The following is a 19,383-nucleotide window of genomic DNA, read 5'->3' as shown; positions in this document are numbered from 1 at the left end:
AAAATGAACTCAAAATAGATCGTAGGCCTAAAGGTGAGAACTAAAACTATTAGAAGAAAACAAAGGAACAAATCTTCACCTTGGATTAGGCAACAATTTCTTAGATTTGACCCCAAAAGCACAAGCAACCAAACAAAACATAGAACGTACTTCAGCCAAATCAAAAACTTCTGTGCTTCAAAGGATACTATCAAGAAAGTGAAACGGAAAATGGTTTACTGCTGTGGGAAACAGTTTGGAGGTCCCTCAAAATGTTAAACACAGAATTACCACATGACCCAACAACTCTACTCCTAGGTACTTACCCAAGAGAACTGACAATAGGACTCATTCAGACAATAACCAGAAGACAGAAGCAACCCAGATGTTCACCAACAGATGAATGAATGAGCAAAGCGTGACACATACACACAATGGAAAATTATTCAGCCATAAAAAGGAATGAAACTCTGACACGTCTCCGCGTGGATGACATAGAAAATATTATGCTAAGTCAAAGAAGCCAGATATAAAAAAGACAAATACTGAATGATTCCACTTACATGAGGTACCTAGAGTAGGAAATTCGCAGACAGAAAGTTAGAATAGAGGTTACCAGGGACTGGTGGAGGAAGGAAACAAGAGTTTAAAAGTTCCGAATTTTTGTTTGGTTACACTGTTGGGAACCGCCCTGCCTGGTTTCAGAAGCTGTAACCCCTCCATGGCTAAGGCTGAGTGAGCGACCTTTGGACCATAAGACACTAAGGAGACAAAACTTATCTCCCTCGCAGGGACGCCGCTTCTGCTCCTTTTACTTCACCCTGCCTAGCCCCCAATGCTTGATTGGTTAGCCAATGACAGGTAAGATCACATGGAGGCCGCAGGGAAGGACTTGGGGGGGGGGCTACAGAGAAAGGGGGTGATGGACCCTTGCCCCTCTGCTTTGACATAGCTTGAGTCCTCATTCTGTCTGCGAGAAGTCTCCCAATCTCTTGGCTGCCTTACTTCCCCTGCCTGACTTAAGCCTGAAACAATGTGCTAGAAAGGGCGGGTTCCCTGAAAAAAAATACCTAAAATCCTATGAAACCTGCTTTGCTAAGAATGCTCTCAATTAAATGATAAGGGTCCGAGCAGGAAATGAGTTTGTTTCTCAAAGTTTTGTAGCCCTTTATCTAACAGACCCTGACTCAAAACAGGCCCTCTAGTTCTTTGTATGTTATCTATTGTTTGATCCTTACTGCCTGATGATGATTAATGAACTTTACCTGTATTCCTGTGCTAATTGAAACCCAATAAAATCCTGTCAAGGCAAGGGTCAGTGCACTCTCCCCTTGAGAGAGTGGCCAGGCTGCTCCGAGGCCTTGCAGTCCCTTGAGGGAGTAGCCGTGCCGTCCCTCTCCCTCCACAGGACTCGGTAGTCCGTGTGCATTTGTCTCATGTCTCATCCATGATGCCGCGGACACTGTGAGCTGGTGTCCGCATCATTACGCAATGTAGTAAATGTGCTTTATACCACTAAAATATGATTTAAATGATAAATTTCAACTTTTGGTTGAACAAAAAACTAAAAAGACATGGAATGGGATAAATATTTGCAGATAATACATCTGATAAGGGATGTTTATATAAGAAGAACTCTTACAACTCAACAGTAAAAAGATAATCTAATTTTTTAAAAAGTGGATCCAAATGGACATTTCTCCAAAGGAAGCATACAAATAGTCAATAAAAACATGAAAAAATGCTCAACATCATTACTCATTAAGGAAGTACAAATCAAAGCCATAATGAGATACCACTTCACATCCAATAGGATAAATAAAGTAAAAAAGACAACAAGTGTCAGCATGGATGTAGAGAAGTTGGAACCTTCATACGTGCCCAGTAGAATTATAAAAGTGGTGCAACTGCTTTGAAAAACAATTTTGCACATCCTTAAAATGTTAAAAGCAAATTTATCAAATGACTCAGCAACTCCACTCCAAAGCATATATACAAGAAAAGGTACATTCTACATAAAACCACGTACATGAATATTCAGAGCAGCATTATTCATAACAGCCAAAAAGTAAAATCTCGTACCTCTATCAACTTATGAACAAATAAACAAAATGAGGTATGTATAATATTCAGCTACAAAAAAGAATGAAGTGATGCTATGACATGAGTGAACTTTAAAACATTATGCTAAATGGAAGAAGCTAGACACAAGAAACACCTACTGTATTATTTCATTCATATGGAATATCTAGAATAGGCAAATCCAAAGACAGAAAAGAAATTAAAGATTGACTGATGCAGGGGGGAACAAATACAGGATTTCAGGGTGACAAAAATATTCTAAAAATTGGACTGCAGTGATAGTCGTACCACTCTGTGAATATACAAGTGGAAAAAATCTGTCTGGAAAAAATCCAGCCACTGTTAATACAACGAGAATGGTTTGCAGGGCATCAATGTAACCTGGAAGCCAAGGAGAATGGAGTGGAAGGTGTGAACAATGACGACTTCACTGTACCAGTCACTGGGGGTGGTAGACATTGTTGAGTGGGTATATGTACTGTGTGGCCAACACATTCAAAATGACTGAGCGAGTACAGCAACAAATCTGTATCAACTTTTGTGCTAAGCTTGAATATTCCTCTGCAGAAACTATCTGGATGATTTAGAAGACTGTAGCTATGGGCAACTGGTGACTGGCAGCTCCATCATGACAATGTGCCCACTTACACATCACGTCTTGTGCAGAGTATTTTTGGAAAACATCAAATCACCCAGGTGACTCAGCCCTCCTACAGCCCCCATATGGTGCCCTGCAACTTCTGGCTTTTCCCCAAACTAAAATCACCTTGAAAGGGAAGAGGTTCAGGTTGCTGATAAAACTCAGGAAAGTATGACAGGGCAGCTGATGGCAATTGGGAGAACTGTGTGAGGTCCCAAGGTGCCTACTGTGGAGGGGACTGAGGCATCATTGTCCTATGTACAGTGTTTCTTGTATCTTCTATCTTCAATAAGTGTCTCTATTTTTCATATTACATGGATGGACATCTTCTGGGCAGACCTCATATTATAATATAAACTACTGAACTATAGACTTTAAAGGGGTGGGCTTTTTGATATTGTAAATTGTACCTCAATAAAGTAGTAATGTAAAAAAAACCTGCATGGTAATATAATCGACACCATGCAAAGTAAACAAGAAATTATTTCTTCCCCCAAGCAGCTGGCAATTAAACTCATAATAATTAAGAGGGGAAAAAAATTCATGTTTATTACCTGCCATGCTCTAATACACAATCTAGAATAGCTTATTTAACTAGAAGCAACATTAAGAGACTTTCTTTAACAAAAATATACTTGTAACATTAATGCCTTGAAAACGATTTTCACAAATTTTCCTTCATTTGCTGAAAACCCCTCACAGTTCCCACTAATGAGAACAATTGTGGCGGCTAAGTCAGCTGATAAGGAATATAAATGCAAATCCAGCTTCCACTGTGTGTTTCTGATAACCTACTTTTGTTATCCTTACTTATAATATTTTTTTGTTCTCCTCTAGTATGTATTCCCTCCTTTTAAACACCATCATCTTTCTTCACATTTTTTTGTGCTCTCCCAATTACTGTTCTTTTCTCCCTTTTTAACTAGCCATTCTAGAAATAACACTTTTTAAAATTTAAATTTTGAATAAAGCTAAGACAGTGGCCTAGGTAAACATGGCTCGCCTCCTCCCACACCACATCAAAATTATAACCAAACTAAGAACCACCATTATTCAGAACCACCAGAATTCCATCTGAATGGAATTCCTGTAACTATAAAATTAAAGAAAGAAAACATAACGAGACTGGCAGGAGGGGTGAAGACATGGACCAGGCTAGTCCCATACCAACATGTGGGTAGATAACAATTGGGAGGGACATCTTGGGAGCAAGGAGTCCCAGCCCCACAACGGGTCCCCCAGCCCAAGGTTACAGTTTAAGGAAGGTAAGTCCCCACCTCTGGCTGTGAAAGACAGAAACTGCACAACTCCCTGGCATTCCTTTAAGAGGGCCCGCACACAGACTCGCTCCCTCTGAGCTCCAGTGCCGGTACACCAGTGGCATATGGGAGAAACTGAAGTGTCTGGCACCGGGGCAAGATTTAGGGGACAGCTTTCGCCCACACAGTGCTGGCAGAGGCAACTATTCCTTTTCTGAGCCTGCCCCCCAGGAGATGGAAGGGAGCTGCCATATCTGAGACTCCATCAACCTGGTTCACACTGTCTGCCCCATCCTGGTGATTCTCTGAGGGTCCGCCCCACCCAACTTTTGGGCCCACCCAAGCTGTTTCCAGTGGCTTTTCCATATGAATGGCTTGTCTTGGCTCATGCTTCACTGGGGGCAGCATCTGGCCTCAGCAAACCCCACACCTCTACTAAGTGACCCCAGGCTGGAACTAGCAGCAGCTGGCCTTAGTTCACAGACTGGCCTTGGTTGGCTACCTCTAAGCCCAGTATAAGTAGCAGCCATCCACAGACCACTTTGTAGCTTATGCCAGGTGTTTCTGGAGAGAATACAGGTGAGAGCTGACCTTGGCCTGCACCTCCTGGGAGCCACAGAGCCTGTGCACCCTGTAGGCAGGAACCGACCATGTCACATTACCACCACCCAACCACATTCACAAGCAAGACACTCAACGGGTGGACTTAGTGGGCACCTGAGCCCTACGGAAGTCAGTCCTGCTCTGTGAAGTGGGCCCCTGCAAAGTTGATCCTCCTCAGTAGTCAGAGGTTGGTCATCAGTGGTCACAGGCAGTCTTTGTCATCTGATCAGCTAGGGCAGAGCCTTCCTACTTACCTGTTAACAGTAGTAAGAAAGGTTCAACTACAAGTGGAGCACATATACAGCTCACGTGGTGAGTGCACCTCGAGTACGCAGCTTGGGTGATGGGGGAGGCTGTGCCACTGGACCCTACAGGACACCTACTACATTAGGCCACTCTTCCAAACCTGGGAGTGGTAGCAGCTCTACCTAATACAAACAGAAGGAGGCTGCCAAAATGTGGAAACAAAGAAACATGGCCCCCCTCGCCAAAACAGAACAGAACAAAACTCGAGAAAAATAACTAAACAAAACGGAGACAAGCAATCTACTAGATGCAAAGCATCATAGTAAGTATGCTCGATGAACTTAGCGGAAGAGTAGATGAACTTGGAGAGAACTTCAACAGCATATAAAAGACATGGAAACCATACAAAAGAACCAGTCAGAAATGAAGGATACAGTAACTGACACAAAGAACAGCTTACAAGGGGTCAATAGCAGAGTAGATGAAGCCAAGAATCAAATCAGTGACTTGGAATATAAAGAAGCAAAAATACCCAATCAGAACACCAAGAAGAAAAAAAGAATCCAATAAAATGAGGGCAGTGTAAGGAGCCTCTGGGAAAAATTCAAGCATTATCAACATCTGCGTCATAGGGATGCCAGAAGGAGAAAAGAAACTGAAAGTCAATTAAAACACTGTCATTTCTAATGACAGAAAATGTCCCTAACTTGGTGAACGAAATAGACATACAAGTCCAGGAAGCACAGAAAGTCCCAAACAAGATGAATACAAACAAGACCACACCAAAACATATTGTAATTAAAATGCCAAAGACAGAGAGAGAATCTTAAAAGCAGCAAGAGAAAAGCAGAGTTTCCTACAAGAAACCTCCCACAAAACTGTCAGCTGGTTTCTTCAAAGAAACTTTGCAGGCCAGAGGGACTGGCAAGAAATGTTCAAAGTGATGAAAAGCAAGGACCTACAGCCAAAATCACTCTACCCAGCAAAGCTATCATTTAGAATCCACAAACCCAGATAAAGAGCTTCTCAGAAAAAGCTAAAGGAGTTCATTAGCATCAAACTACCGCATTTTGCTGTGTATAAGGTGCTCCCATGTATAATGTGAACCCAAAGTTTTTGAATGCACTATACACAGGATTATTATGACCACAGCATGCAATCATTTATGACCATGTATAATGTACACCCTTATTTACCCCTCAAAAATCTGGGCAAAAAAGTGCACATTATACACAGCAAAATATGGTAGTATTACATGAAATGTTAAAGGGTTTTAAGAATAAACTAAAAAATATGAATAAAATGGGGATAAACACATATCTATCAATAATTGACCCCCAAAAAACAAAATAAACAAGCAGAACAGAAACAGAATCACACATGCAGAGAACATTTTGATGGTTGACAGATGGGAATGGGGTCAGGAGCACAGGCAAAAAAGGTTAAGAAATTAAGATGTACAATTTGCTTATTACAGAAGAGTCATGGGGATGTAAAGAACAGCCGAGGGAATACAGCACTGAAGAATATATACGCATGAACCACGGGCATGGACAACGACATGGGGATGGCCTGAGGGAGGGTGGGGTGTCTGCATGGTAAGGGGACAAAGGGGAAAAACTCTGGACAATAATAATAGCATAAACAGTAAAATATAATATAAAATTTAAGCTTTGCCATTTGATGTATGTTTGTGGATTAGGTAACATATTTATATGGTTAAAAAAAAATCAAAACACTATAACAAAGGGTTCTTTTCTATCTTTGCTCCACCATAGGTAACCATATTTATTTACTCTCTTGACACAAACATAAGCAAAAATACTTATTTTTCATTTTTTCTTTTTTATGTGAAAATAACATTTTATTCAGTGTTCTGCATCATTTTTTCTTCAGTAGCTTGGAGATTTTTATCAGTTGAAAAAGAGCTAACTCATTCTGACAGCTGATATCTTTCACAGAGAAATAGATACTAAATTTAGATATAAATTTAACCAGTCACCCATTATTCCCAAACATTTCCTATTATTATAAATGTTGTTACGAATAGCTTGTAAATATATTAATTCACACTTGCAGGTACATTTGTAGGATAAACTCTCAAAAAACAGGAAATTCTAGTCAACTACATATACTGGGTTGGCCAAAAAGTTTATTTGGTTTTTTCCACAAGATGGCTCTTGTAGCACTTAGTTGTCTTTAACTTCATCCGAAACAATTTCGTTCAACTGTATTATGACAGTTGTTATACCAGTGTGCATTTAAAAAAACATCAAAATTGGTGAATATTTGGATAGCCATTATAATACTGATGATAGAAAACATAAGCAACATTTCTGGCATATTATGCTTTATCCTTTCAAGTAAGGTATAAACACAACTGAAATGCAAAAAAAGATTTCTGCAGTGTATGGAGAAGGTACTGTGACTGACTGAATGTACCAAAAGTGGTTGGTGAAGTTTCACGCTGGACATTTCTCACTGGATGATGCTCCATGGTCAGGTACACCAGCTGAAGTTGACAGCGATCAAATCAAGACATTACTTGACAACAATCAATGTTACACAACACAGGAATTGGGGTTTAAAGTTTTATGTCAACTGCAAATATTTATGTCCTAATAATTATCTGCTTTAGATTTTTATATATTCTTTGAAATTGTCTTGTTACAAAGACAGGTACTGATGTCAATACATAAAACCATAATTTTAATTAAGAATTATTCATCATTTGGAAAGCAATTATAAAATTTTGTTAGATTTGCCCTGGCTGTTGTGGCTAAGTGGTTGAGCGCTGGCCTTTGAATCAAAGGGTCGCTGGTTCAATTCCCAGTCTAGAGCACATGCTTGGGTTACGGGACAGGTCCCCAGTAGGGGGTGTGCAAGAGAAAACAACACACTGATGTTTCTCTCCCTCTCCTTCTCCCTCTCTTACCCTCTATATAAAAATAAATAAATAAAATCTTTAAAAATTCTATTAGATTCTTTTCTTGACAGCTGCCTTTTAGCATGCCATTACATTGTAGCTGAATTACTTCCAAATGATGACTACATGGAGCTATAGTTTAATAGTTTTTGAAATATAGACTTACATCAAGATCCAAAAACTGACTGAAGTGCAGTTTGAGCTTAGAAAGTATTTCTACCCCACAACTGTGAGGGAATGGAGGTTTTCTTTTATGTCCTAACTTACAACAAAAAGGGAAGTGTACAAAGCAACATTTTGTGATTCTATAATCTTAGCAGCTGTCAAAATGACTTAATCATGTAAGTTTCACTAGAAGCACTGTTTCCCCCTTGTAATAGTAGGCTGACTTCATTAAGAAACATTTTCATGTCTTCAGGGAAAGCTAATTTTCAAGGCCATTCTTCGGTGTTCAGTAATAGCAGCTGACAGTAGTTCTTCTCATTCAGAAAAATTTTAACCTTGGCTCTACCCTCAAAATTTCCCTCCCAAACTTTACCAATTCTAAGCTATTAAACTGCTGAATAGAGTAAGTGACTATCCAGCTTCCATATGAGATAAAAATCCATGGAACCAATGGTTAAATCCACTATAAGCAAATGAAGTTTCCTGTTGACACCGCTGGTTCATATATTCAAATGTTTTCCACAAAGTATTGCTCATGTAACACTATAAATATGCACGTGCTTTACATTTTTCTCAATCTTTGTAAATTAGTACAAATAAGTGTTTTGCTGCTGTACACATCACATTTCTTCTACTGTCAGTTGTAACACATCTTAGCAGAATCTGTTTCAGAGCATACAGAAATAATGTTTTATCATGTATTCTTTTTTGGAAAAAGCTTCATTGAGATTTAACTCGTGTACCATGTAATTTAACCATGTAAAGTGTATAAGTTCATTTTGAAAACATTCTTGTCTATAGGTGTCCCACAGTGGCTAATTCTTCAGTCACTTCAAACTTCACCTTGTCTCCTTCAATAAAACAACAACTAAGCAGTACTGATAACACCTATCAACTCCCAGAGAGCTAAGGAAACTACCTGGAATCACCTGCCTTGCTTTTTAGTTGACTACTGATGTTGTTTCATGCAGAATTTCATCTGACAATCAGGTTCCACAATAAAAGCTTGAAAACCATTACTATATACAAGTTTTACTCCTTTAGTTCCTTCTTATTAAACCGTAATTAAATTTCATCTATATTTATTCTTCCTTTGAAATGTCTTTCTATCCAGTTCATTCAATTTCTAGTCTTAATGTTTTGTTTATAAGTTCAGGCCCTCATCAGAGTATGACAATGACTTTCCTAAGAAATCTCATTAAAGCAATGAGGAAGAAAAAATGATTGAGATTAGCTTCAGAAGTTACTTTCCTACAGTGGGGAAAAAAGTATTAATGGCTAATTAATTAATCCAAAACCCAAACACTGATTAGCAAATAAATCCAGACTGTTACAGAAGTGGTAGCTTTAAGTCTCAATTTAGCACAGTCATGATTTAATGTAATCTTTAAGCTAATATATAATATTCAGGGCCTTAATTTACCATCCAAGAACTGTCATCCAAAATGTAAAAACAACAGCTTGGAAATACAAAACATTACATGAAATACAAAGGGAAAAATGATTTTAAAAAATGCTATTATTCTGCTAAAATAACCTGTTACCTTTGTCTATTTCTCAGTTGCAATACTTCTCTTTTCAATATCACAAAAAAGCTAGGTAACACTGGCTAGGCACCGAGCAAATTCTCCTACCAGAAATAATAATCCAGAAGCCTCAGTAAAAAAGCAGAGCATCGGGCAATGTTTTTGGTAGATGCCCTCTATCCTTCCCTGTAACAAGCATGCTCTTCTCCACCCATGCTTAGCATCGAGGCTCCTTAATAGCAACCCCTCAAATGTCTCCTGCCCAAGACCCTACACTAATATTTAGGTCCACGGCTTCTGTATAATAGAAACCCTTGCAACTGTCAGTGAATCTACAATTTAAAAATAACACCTTTCAGTTCCAGGTTCCCATGAACCACTCACTGTCCATTTTCCCCCAATTCTCCTATAATAAAACGTCTTAAGAGAGGGCAGATTTTCTTTTGTACCTTCTCAAGACTCTAGCGTTACAGGTGATCAGACTCAGTATCCCTTCCCTCTCCCCTATGATAAAGAACTAAAAGATGAAATAGACAGGAACATATCTGACTGATATTTAAGGATGACAAGAATTCCTCCATTAGATAAACACAGCAGGTCTATGCAAAATACTATGTGGTTTCCAACAATGGTAATAAATGTCGTTCTGTGTTGGTATTCATTTCTAAAATTCTTAAATAATTAATCTACAATCTGGTCAATTCCCCAAGGTAACTGAAGGTTGACTGAATTTATTTTTCTGGAATAATTAAAAATATACACTGAAAGTTCTTGCTCAATAGTCATTAATCACCCTTAAAAGTAAAAATCAAAATAGGTAATAAAATACAGGTAAAGATGAATCCATTAAGCCCTTTCAAGAATTTACAGAGGGATTAAATTTCATGAGGGAAAAAAATCAATAAACTTTTGATTAATTTGTCTATCTGCTTTCTTATGCAGCCGTGAAGAGGAGACGACATAGACTTCTACAGGAAACAGAGGAGGAAGTACTTGCATCGATGACCAATAATGCAAACAGCAAAAAAGTCGAAAGGGAGACAAGCTGGATAGAGAAGTAACTGCCTAGTTCTACATTGGGATGCTATGACCCACTACACTGGCTTCTTAACAGTCTCATGAGATCTACAGAAGAAAAAAACAAGTTACAAAGTATGTAGAAGCTGTTACTATCACTGTGGCTGCTTTCAAAGAAAGTCAAGATAGGGACGCTTGCACGAAATTCTGATGGGGGCTGACAACAACATTTAAGCATTTCTGAAAATAGAAACTCTTCAAAGATGACACCTAAACAGCTCGATAAAAGTATCTAGAAAAATAAGAATGAATGACCTTCATACGTAAATTTAGATTTCCCTAAATATTTGAAATCCTATTTTGTCATCATGACTATGTCCAAGTCAGAGAGCACATTTTCTCAGCCACGCTTTCACCAAAGGCCAAAATAAAATGTATGAATTCTTAGTTTGTGCCATTGAAAGTCAACCAACTGAAAACCTTTTTATCAACAAATAAAAATTTTGTCATCAGACTTCCAGCCATGATGGAGGTGTAGGTGGAAACCCTTTGCTTCCTTGCACAACTAAAAGAAGGACAATAATTTAAAAACAAAAAACAACCAGAACTGACAGGAAAATCGAACTGTGTGGAAGTCCAACAACCAAGGAGTTAAAGAAGAAACATTCATCCAGACCAGTAGGAAGGGTGGAGATGAGCACAAGGAGAGAACTGGGGCAGGCAAGGCAGCCGCTGGTGGACCCAGGGCTGGATTGTGGAGTGGGGCGCACAAGGCTGCAGCTGGCTGGCAAGGCTACGGAGGCGACTGCTGGAACAGGCAGTCCCACATTCACAGCAGATAAAACAGGAGGAACAATTGGGGAGCAAGAAAGGCTGCACAACCCAGAGCTCTAGCGTGGGAAATAAAACCTCAAACCACTGATTGAAAACACCTGTTGGGGTTGAGGCAGCAGTGGGAGAAAATCCCAGCTTCACAGGAGTTTGTTGGAGACACCCACAGGGTCCTAGAACATACATAAGCCAACTCACCCTAGGAATCAGCACCAGAAGGGAACAATTTGCTTGTGGGAAGTGGGGAAAGTGACTGAAAGCCAGCAGAGAGGCGAGCAAATGCCATTGTTCCCTCTCAGACCTCTTCCCCACAGACAGCGTCACGAAGCAGCAATGGGGTTTCCACTCCCTTGTGAACACATAAGGCTCTGTCCCTCACTACAGAACAGGCGCATCAAGACCAAAAAAAAAAAAAAAAAAAAAAAGACTCAAATGAAAGATCAGTTCAAAGCTTCAGAAAAAATACAACTAAGAAACGAAGAGATAGCCAACCTATCAGATGCACAGTTCAAAACACTAGTGATCAGATGCTCACAGAACTGGTTGATTTTAGTCACAAATTAGAGGAACATATGAAGGCTAAACTAATTGAAATGATGGGAAATGCACAGGAAACCAACAGTAATGGAAAGGAAACTGGGGCTCAAATCAAGGGAGTAGACCAGAAAGAGGAAAAAATGACCAAACAGAAAAGGATGAAGAAACAAGAATTCAAAAAAAGGAGGAGAGGCTTAGGAACCTCCAGGACATCTTTAAACGTTCCAGCATCTGAATTATAGGGGTACCAGAAGGGGAAGAGGAACAGCAACAAGTGGAAAACTTATTTGAACAAATAATAAAGGAGAACTTCCCCAATCTGGCAAAGGAAATAGATTTCCAGGAAGTCCAGGAAGCTCAGAGAGTCCCAAAGAAGTTGGACCCAAGAAGGAACACACCAAGGCACATCATCATTACATTAGCCAAGATTAAAATGAAGGAGAGAATCCTAGAAGCAGCAAGAGATAAGGGGACAGTCACCTACAAGGACTTCCCATCAGACTGTCAGCGGATTTCTCAAAAGAGACCTTACAGGCAAGAAGGGGCTGGAAAGAGGTATTCCAAAGTCATGAAATCCAAAGACCTACAACCAAGATTGCTCTATCCAGCAAAACTTTCATTTAGAATGGAAGGATATATAAAGTGCTTCTCAGATAAGGTCAAGTTAAAGGAGCTCATCATCACCAAGTCCTTATTATATGAAATCTTAAAGAGACTTATTTAAGAAAAATAAGATTAAAGATATGAACAGTGAAAGGACAGCAAACTCACAGTTATTAACAACCACACCTAAAATAAAAGGAAACTAAGTGGACAGCTAGAACAGGAGCAGAACCATAGAAATAGAGATCACATGAAAGGTTAACAACAGGGGAGTGAGAAGAGGAGAAGGGGGGAAAAGGTACAGAGAATAAGTAGCATAGACGGTGGGGAGAAAATAGACAGGGGGGCAAGCGTAGTGTGGGAAATGTAGAAGCTAAAGAACTTATGACACGTGGACATGAACTAAAGGTGGGGAATGTGGGGGGAGGGGTGTGCAGGGTGGAGGGGAATGAAGGGGGAAAATGGGACAAATGAAATGGCATAATCAATAAAATATATTTTTTAAAAAACACACCAGAAAACCTTTAAGTATGGTGCAGTGTTTTGTATGTATGTACACATATTTGTATGATTTCTTTTACCTTTACTGAGATGTTATGTTACATTGTGTAAAACTTTTACATGTGTTTTATGTGTACTCAAATCTTTTAGTGTGAATTATCAACAGTGCTGTAGATTAAAATAACCTGGTTTCTGAAAGCTTTGTTAAAGCAGAGAATGGCAGTCACAGCCATCTGTACTTCCCTGCTTAATCTCTCTTGACAAGCTCTATCCACGCCAGCACTGTCTGGCTTCAGCGATTACAAGGCCAAGAGTTTATAACGGAGGCAACACTCTCACTAGCACAAACAGAATTCAGTTCCTTCATCTTCCAAATAAGAGTTAAACCATAATTAGGTCTGTAACATTTTCTCTTAATAAGGCTTCTCCATTATAGCTAATAAACTATAAATTAGGGCACTAAAATATTAAGAGGAAAACCATAATTTTTATTAATAACTGAACCATGCTGAAGGAAATACAAGGTGTTGAGCTAACTTAGTCAAGGGTGAATCAACATTCTCTCTAACTCCATCCCACTAGCCCAACTGGTTTAAAAAATAATAATGTGCCCTGCCTGGTGTGGCTCAGTAGATTGAGCACCCAGCCTGAGAACCAAAGGGTTGCTGGTTTGATTCCCAGTCAGGGCACATGCCTGGGTTGCAGGCCAGGTCCCCAGTGGGTTACAGAGGGGCAGCCACACATTGATGGGTCTCTCCATCTCTTTCTCCCTAAAAATAAATAAATAAAATCTTTCAGAAAAAAAATAATGCTACTATTCAGCTATTTAACATGGTATGGTTATGAGCAAACATCATGGCTAAGAGGAAAAGAAGATGTACATGTTTTCAGGTGTAAAAAATGCTTACTTAGGAGATATGTTTTCTAGTGTTTCTTACTATATTTTTATCTATAAAATGGTACACATTCAAGAACTAAAGCCTTAAAAAAATTCTGATGTATATGCATAATTCTGAATAATTTGGTTTAGTTTCAAAGTCCCTTTAATTTGGGGGAGGATTTATAAAATCAATTTTAAAAAACTTTCCTATACACAGAAATGGTTTAATAAAATTTTAACTAATGAAATAAAAAGTAAATTATGAAAACTGTCACAACTATATAAAACAAGCATAATTTGTTACAAGAGTTAGACTATCAGGACAGGTACTCTGTAACTTCTTTAGAGAAATTTAGAAAAACAGTTCCAGCAAAGATGGAGGTGTAGGTAGAAACCCTTCACTTCCTTGCACAACCAAAAGGAGGATAACAATTAATCCAAAATCAGCAACCAGAAGTGCCAGAAAATCAAACTCCAACAACCACAGAATTAAAAACAGTCACACAGAACAACCAGACCAGATAAGGTGGCGACAGAGAGAACCCATGGTGAGGCAGTGGACCATGCGGGTGGGGCTGACTTAAGGGGAAACTGAGACTCAGAGCTGGCTGTGGACTACGGTGGTTGCTGAGGCGGGAGACACTCCCAGTCTCACAGGAGAGCTCACTGGAAAGTGGGCTAGAGTCGAGCAGACAAGCTACATTGTTCCTTCGCTGTCCCCTCCCCCACAGGCAGCATTGCAGCACAGCAATGAGAGTTGCCCACCCTGGCGAATATCGAAGGCCCAGCCCCCTTACAACTTAACAGGTGCCCCAAACAGAGAAATAGGGCCAAAATGAAAGAACAGAGCAGAACTTCAGAAACAGAGCTAAGCAATGAGGAGATAGCCAACCCATCTGATGGAGAACTTAAAGCCCTGGTAATGAAAATGCTCACAGAACTGATTGCGCTTGGTTGAAAAATGAAGGAACAAATGAAGGATACCCAAAGTGAAATAAAGCAAACTATTCAGGGAACCAATAATGACAAAAAAAGAAACAAGAACTCAAATCAACAATCTGGAACAAAAGGAAGAAATGAACATCCAACTGGAACAAAATGAAGAAACAAGAATTCCAAAAAGTGAAGAAAGTCTTACAAACCTCTGGGACAACCTGAAACATTCCAACATCCAAATTATAGGGGTGCCAGAAGGAAAAGAACAAGAGCAAGAAAGATTAAAGGAGAGAATCCTAAAAGAAGCAAGGGAAAGGAGAGAGTTATCTACAAAGGAGTCCCCATAAGACTATGAGCTGATTTCTCAAAAGAGACTTTACAGACAAGAAAGGGCTAGAAAAAAGTATTCCAACTCATGAAATGCAAGGACCTACATCCAAAATTACTCTATCCAGCAAAGCTTTCATTTAGAATGGAAGGGCAGATAAAGTGCTTCCCAGATAAGGTCAAGTTAAAGGAGTACATCATGACCAAGCCCTTATTATATGAAATGTTAAAATAACTTATCTAAGAAAAATAAGATAAAAAATATGAACAGTAAAATGACAACAAACTCAAAACTATCAACAAATGAACCCAAAAAAGAAAGAAAAACAACAAAAACCATATAAATAGAACAGGAACAGGAACAGAATCAGAGAACTGGACATCACATGGAGGATTTTCAGTGGGGAGGGGGAGGGGAGGAACAGGGGAGAAAAGGTACAGCGAAGAAGCAGCATAACTGGTAGGCATTAAATAGATGGGGAGAGGTCAAAAATGGTGTAGGAAACAGGACTCAAAGAACTTATATGTACAACCCACGGACATGAACTAAGGGGAGGGGGGAATGCTGGTGGGATGGGGGGATGCAGGGTGGAGAGGGGATAAAGGGAGAAAAATTGGGAAAACTTAATAGCATAATCAATAAAATATACTTAAAAAGAAAATTTGAATAAAATATTAAAAATTGTACTTAAGTTTCTTTAGTCCTCAAACCCACACTCCCTCTTCATGGCCATAAGACTGGCATTTCCTTGGAGCAAAATGGTGACAAGGTTTTCCTCCAGAAGACAAGACAACTCTAACATTTATTCTGTACATGCATTTGAAAATGCAGAAGAAATGGCACCTTTGATAAAAGCACCGGATCACAAAGTAAATCTTTCAGTGATGGTATTTAAGCTTGGTGTGTACCTGAGCAATAATTCTGACCCTAAACAAAAGGATTGATTAGAATTATTATCGTCAACCTTTGCTTCAAGTACTCACCTTCTCTCCCATATCCCCAAACATACTGTAAGCAGATCTATAATATATTCACAAGATATAAGTCTCCCATAATTACCAAAAATAGCAATCCCAAGGATATTTGCATTTTGACAGTTTTCAATGCCTTAGGCTAAAAAAAAATAAAGCTTCAACCAGACTTTCAAGGACCTGCCTTGGGATGAAAAAGTACTCTCGCTTCAAGTGGTATTTTGCAGGCTAGCCTACATTTAAAGAAAGACAATGAGGTGTTAAGTCTGACCAGATTGTTTCAGATTTTTCTATTTGAAAACCATATCAAACTACATTTTTTCCAGATTTTATTTATTCATTTTTAGAGAGAAGGGAGAGGAAGAGAAACATCTACATGTGGGAGAGACATCGATCAGTTGCCTCTCACATGCCCCCGACTGGGGACTGGGTCCGCAACCCAGGCATGTGCCCTGACCTAGAATCGAACTAGTGACCTTTCAGTTTGCAGGACAATTGCTCAGCCAGGCCAGTTGAAGCCATTCTTGGTTTTTAAAAGCCTCAGAGGATTTCTTTATTGGTGGCAGGAGCAGCAGGTAATGATTTTTAATCATGTTGCAAATGAAGGAGAAAATGAGCTTGGGGGGGTGGGAGACTAGAGGAGACAGTATAAGAAGATCTAAAAGGATGAGGGAGGCAAAAGGAAAATAAAGTTTGTAAGAACTGGTAGTTCTTCTTACCACAGAACCTTTGAGGATCAGTTGATAGGTGACTCATTACCTTCTCGACAATTTAAAAGTAGATAAACACACAAAATCTTTTAAATTGCAATAACTATTTCAGTGCATTTTTCTAAACTAAGAGCCTACAGAGAGGAAGCTTTGACATGAGCATACTTTAGGGCACAACATCCCTCCGAAAATAAAAGCCATTTAAAACATGAAAGAACGCCCTGGCTGGTGTATAATGCTCTACTGAGCACAACAGACCTGCAAACCCAAGGATCGCAGTTCAATTCCCAGTTGGGGCACATGCCTGGGCTGCAGGCCAGTTCCCAGCAGGGGACACACGAGAGGCAACCACACACTGATGTTTCTCTCCCTCTCTCCTTCCTTTCCCCTCTAAAGATAAATAAAAAAAACATGAAAGAATGGATAGTAAGAACAGAAAAATGAAAAATGGAGAACATATTGTGGTTCTAAATATATCTTATAGGTATTCTGATTATAAGACAAAAATATCTCAGTGTTTTCAGAAAGAGTCTATAAGAAGCATCAAGAAAATGAAGAAGAAGGCAAATCCAGACTCCTTACACCAGCAGTTCCACATACAGTGATGAGGGGAGGGCACAGGGCCAATGGGGTAAAGCTGAGTCTCATCAAAAGAAACTTCTTTCTGTGAAGGAGCCATAATCACTGGTTTGCCCTGGTTCCTCTCAACTCCTTATCTTCTTCTAAATGTTTGAGGTTTCACATGAGAACTTCAGCCTTTGCTTCAGCCCCTTTCAGATGTTACCAAACCCATAGGGAGGCCTGATAGCAGAGCAAGAAAACCTCAAAAAGGCCCAAAGATATTATTCTGCTTCTAGTCCCACACGTGTACTCTGGAGTCACAGAGACTTGAGCTGGAACCTTGGCTCCATCATATACTAGGTCATATAAATTTAGGAAAGTGTCTTCACTTCTAAAAAATGGGAATAGTAATGGTCCCTCTCTTTCAAGATTAATGTGAGGAATAAATGAGTTATTTAACAAAACATTTAGTACAACATCTGGTTTTTAAGATTCCCCAACACCTAGCAGAGTTGCTTTCCCAAACAGTGAGATTACAAGATTATGACCGGCACTTTAAAAAAGAATTTGCCAAAACAAAATAGAAAACAGCAAAGTGCATGCAGTGAGGGTAAGCGCTGTTTCAAAAATATTTTTCAGACACACATGCGCACACACACCCTTCACTGGGCCCCCTCCAGTTTTTGTGTGTTGCCTGCCTGTGTAACCTTCAACAGACAGCACATCTGGCTCCTCCTCAGGGCACAACAGCATTTTGTGTAAAACTCGACAATACTTATTACATTGTGCTTGTTCATATGTGTATCTCTACCATGAGAACGTAAGCTCCAAGGAAACTGCTTCACCTCAGTATTTCTGGTGCCTAAAAAATACTGTTCTGTTGAATGAATGAGTAAATCATCAAACTCTAGCAAGTATTAAAAACACACAAAAATAGTTAACCACTTCCATTTATCATCTGATCAGTTTTATTATTATATGGAAATTTAAATTTAGTTATAAGTCACAATAAAATTGAAACAGTTGTTCTTTTTCCCAAAATGCGTAGTGTACTCCCTTCCATCTGGAAGCGATGAATAAATGTTTACTTAAGAAACTGAAAATGGTGGTGTGCATAATAATAATTTTTGAAAAGTAGAACATCAAAGCACACAGATATGCTGCATAGTTGAAGTTTTATTTAAAGAGACGGACCACAGTCACGCTTCCTCATTAGAGGTAAGGAAAGGGAAGGGAACCTGTTAGGCGGAAAAGGCTGCTTCTCCTGTGTGACAAACTATCCAAGGACCCCCTTGCATGGGCACAGCAGGCACCATGAGAACACATCTCAGTAACACCACCAGGCAAGTACTCGTTTAAGTACTTAATATAAAGAAATATGAAGAACTTTAATATTTTTCATATTCACATATCATCATTCTCAATTCTATTTAAATGTAAGAATCAAAGTTATACAAATCCACCACCTGTACTTTTACAATATCACGAAAAGCAAAACACAGAAAATAAATTCTACAGAAACACTTCTGCCATTTTTAGAGACCTCAAAAATCAAAAGCTAACAAGTCTATGAAATGTAGATTACATACAAAACTAGTCAAAAGTAAATGAATAAATGTTTGCTCTAAAATGGATTCCTTTATAGTAATCTTCCAAAATATTTGGTTCTAAATCATTAACAACTTAAAAACTCAAAGCTTCCAACTTACTAGGATTACAACTTTCTTGACACAGCAAGCGAAAGATATGAAATAGTAAGAAAAAAAGTGGCATGGCTGCTAGGTCAGGACTCAGAAATTTGGCTCCCATTCCCCAAACTAATTGATGTAAATGATAATTTTTACCTAAACTTATTAAACCTCTAAGGAAACAGCTATTTCACAAAAACTTCCTTTTGTCACTTTAAGTATATTTTAAGTTATTATAAAACCCTATTTCAAGGTAATTTATTGGGCTTGGACATTAAAGGCAAGTCTCAACAATTAACATTGGCTTACTGCAAGAAGAAAAAAGATGAGCCATGCTATATACTCTTCAGAAACAAAACTAACAAAAGTGGCAACGAGCTGTTGTTCCTCACTG

At 39.0% G+C, this 19,383-nt stretch overlaps 1 protein-coding gene across 10 annotated transcripts in view; it reads right to left on the bottom strand.

The window, feature by feature from the left end:
• Window positions 1–19,383, bottom strand: part of ZNF148 (zinc finger protein 148) — a 128,635-nt gene that overhangs the window by 8,160 nt on the left and 101,092 nt on the right. The gene's annotated exons all lie outside the window — the stretch shown is intronic.

This window comes from Artibeus jamaicensis, unplaced genomic scaffold (assembly GCF_021234435.1).
Source record: "Artibeus jamaicensis isolate MK-2021 breed Jamaican fruit bat unplaced genomic scaffold, CSHL_Jam_final contig_793, whole genome shotgun sequence".
NCBI classification, from domain to species: Eukaryota; Metazoa; Chordata; class Mammalia; order Chiroptera; family Phyllostomidae; genus Artibeus; species Artibeus jamaicensis.
Note: the sequence above shows the minus strand (reverse complement) of the source record. Positions and strands in the feature narration are given on the sequence as shown.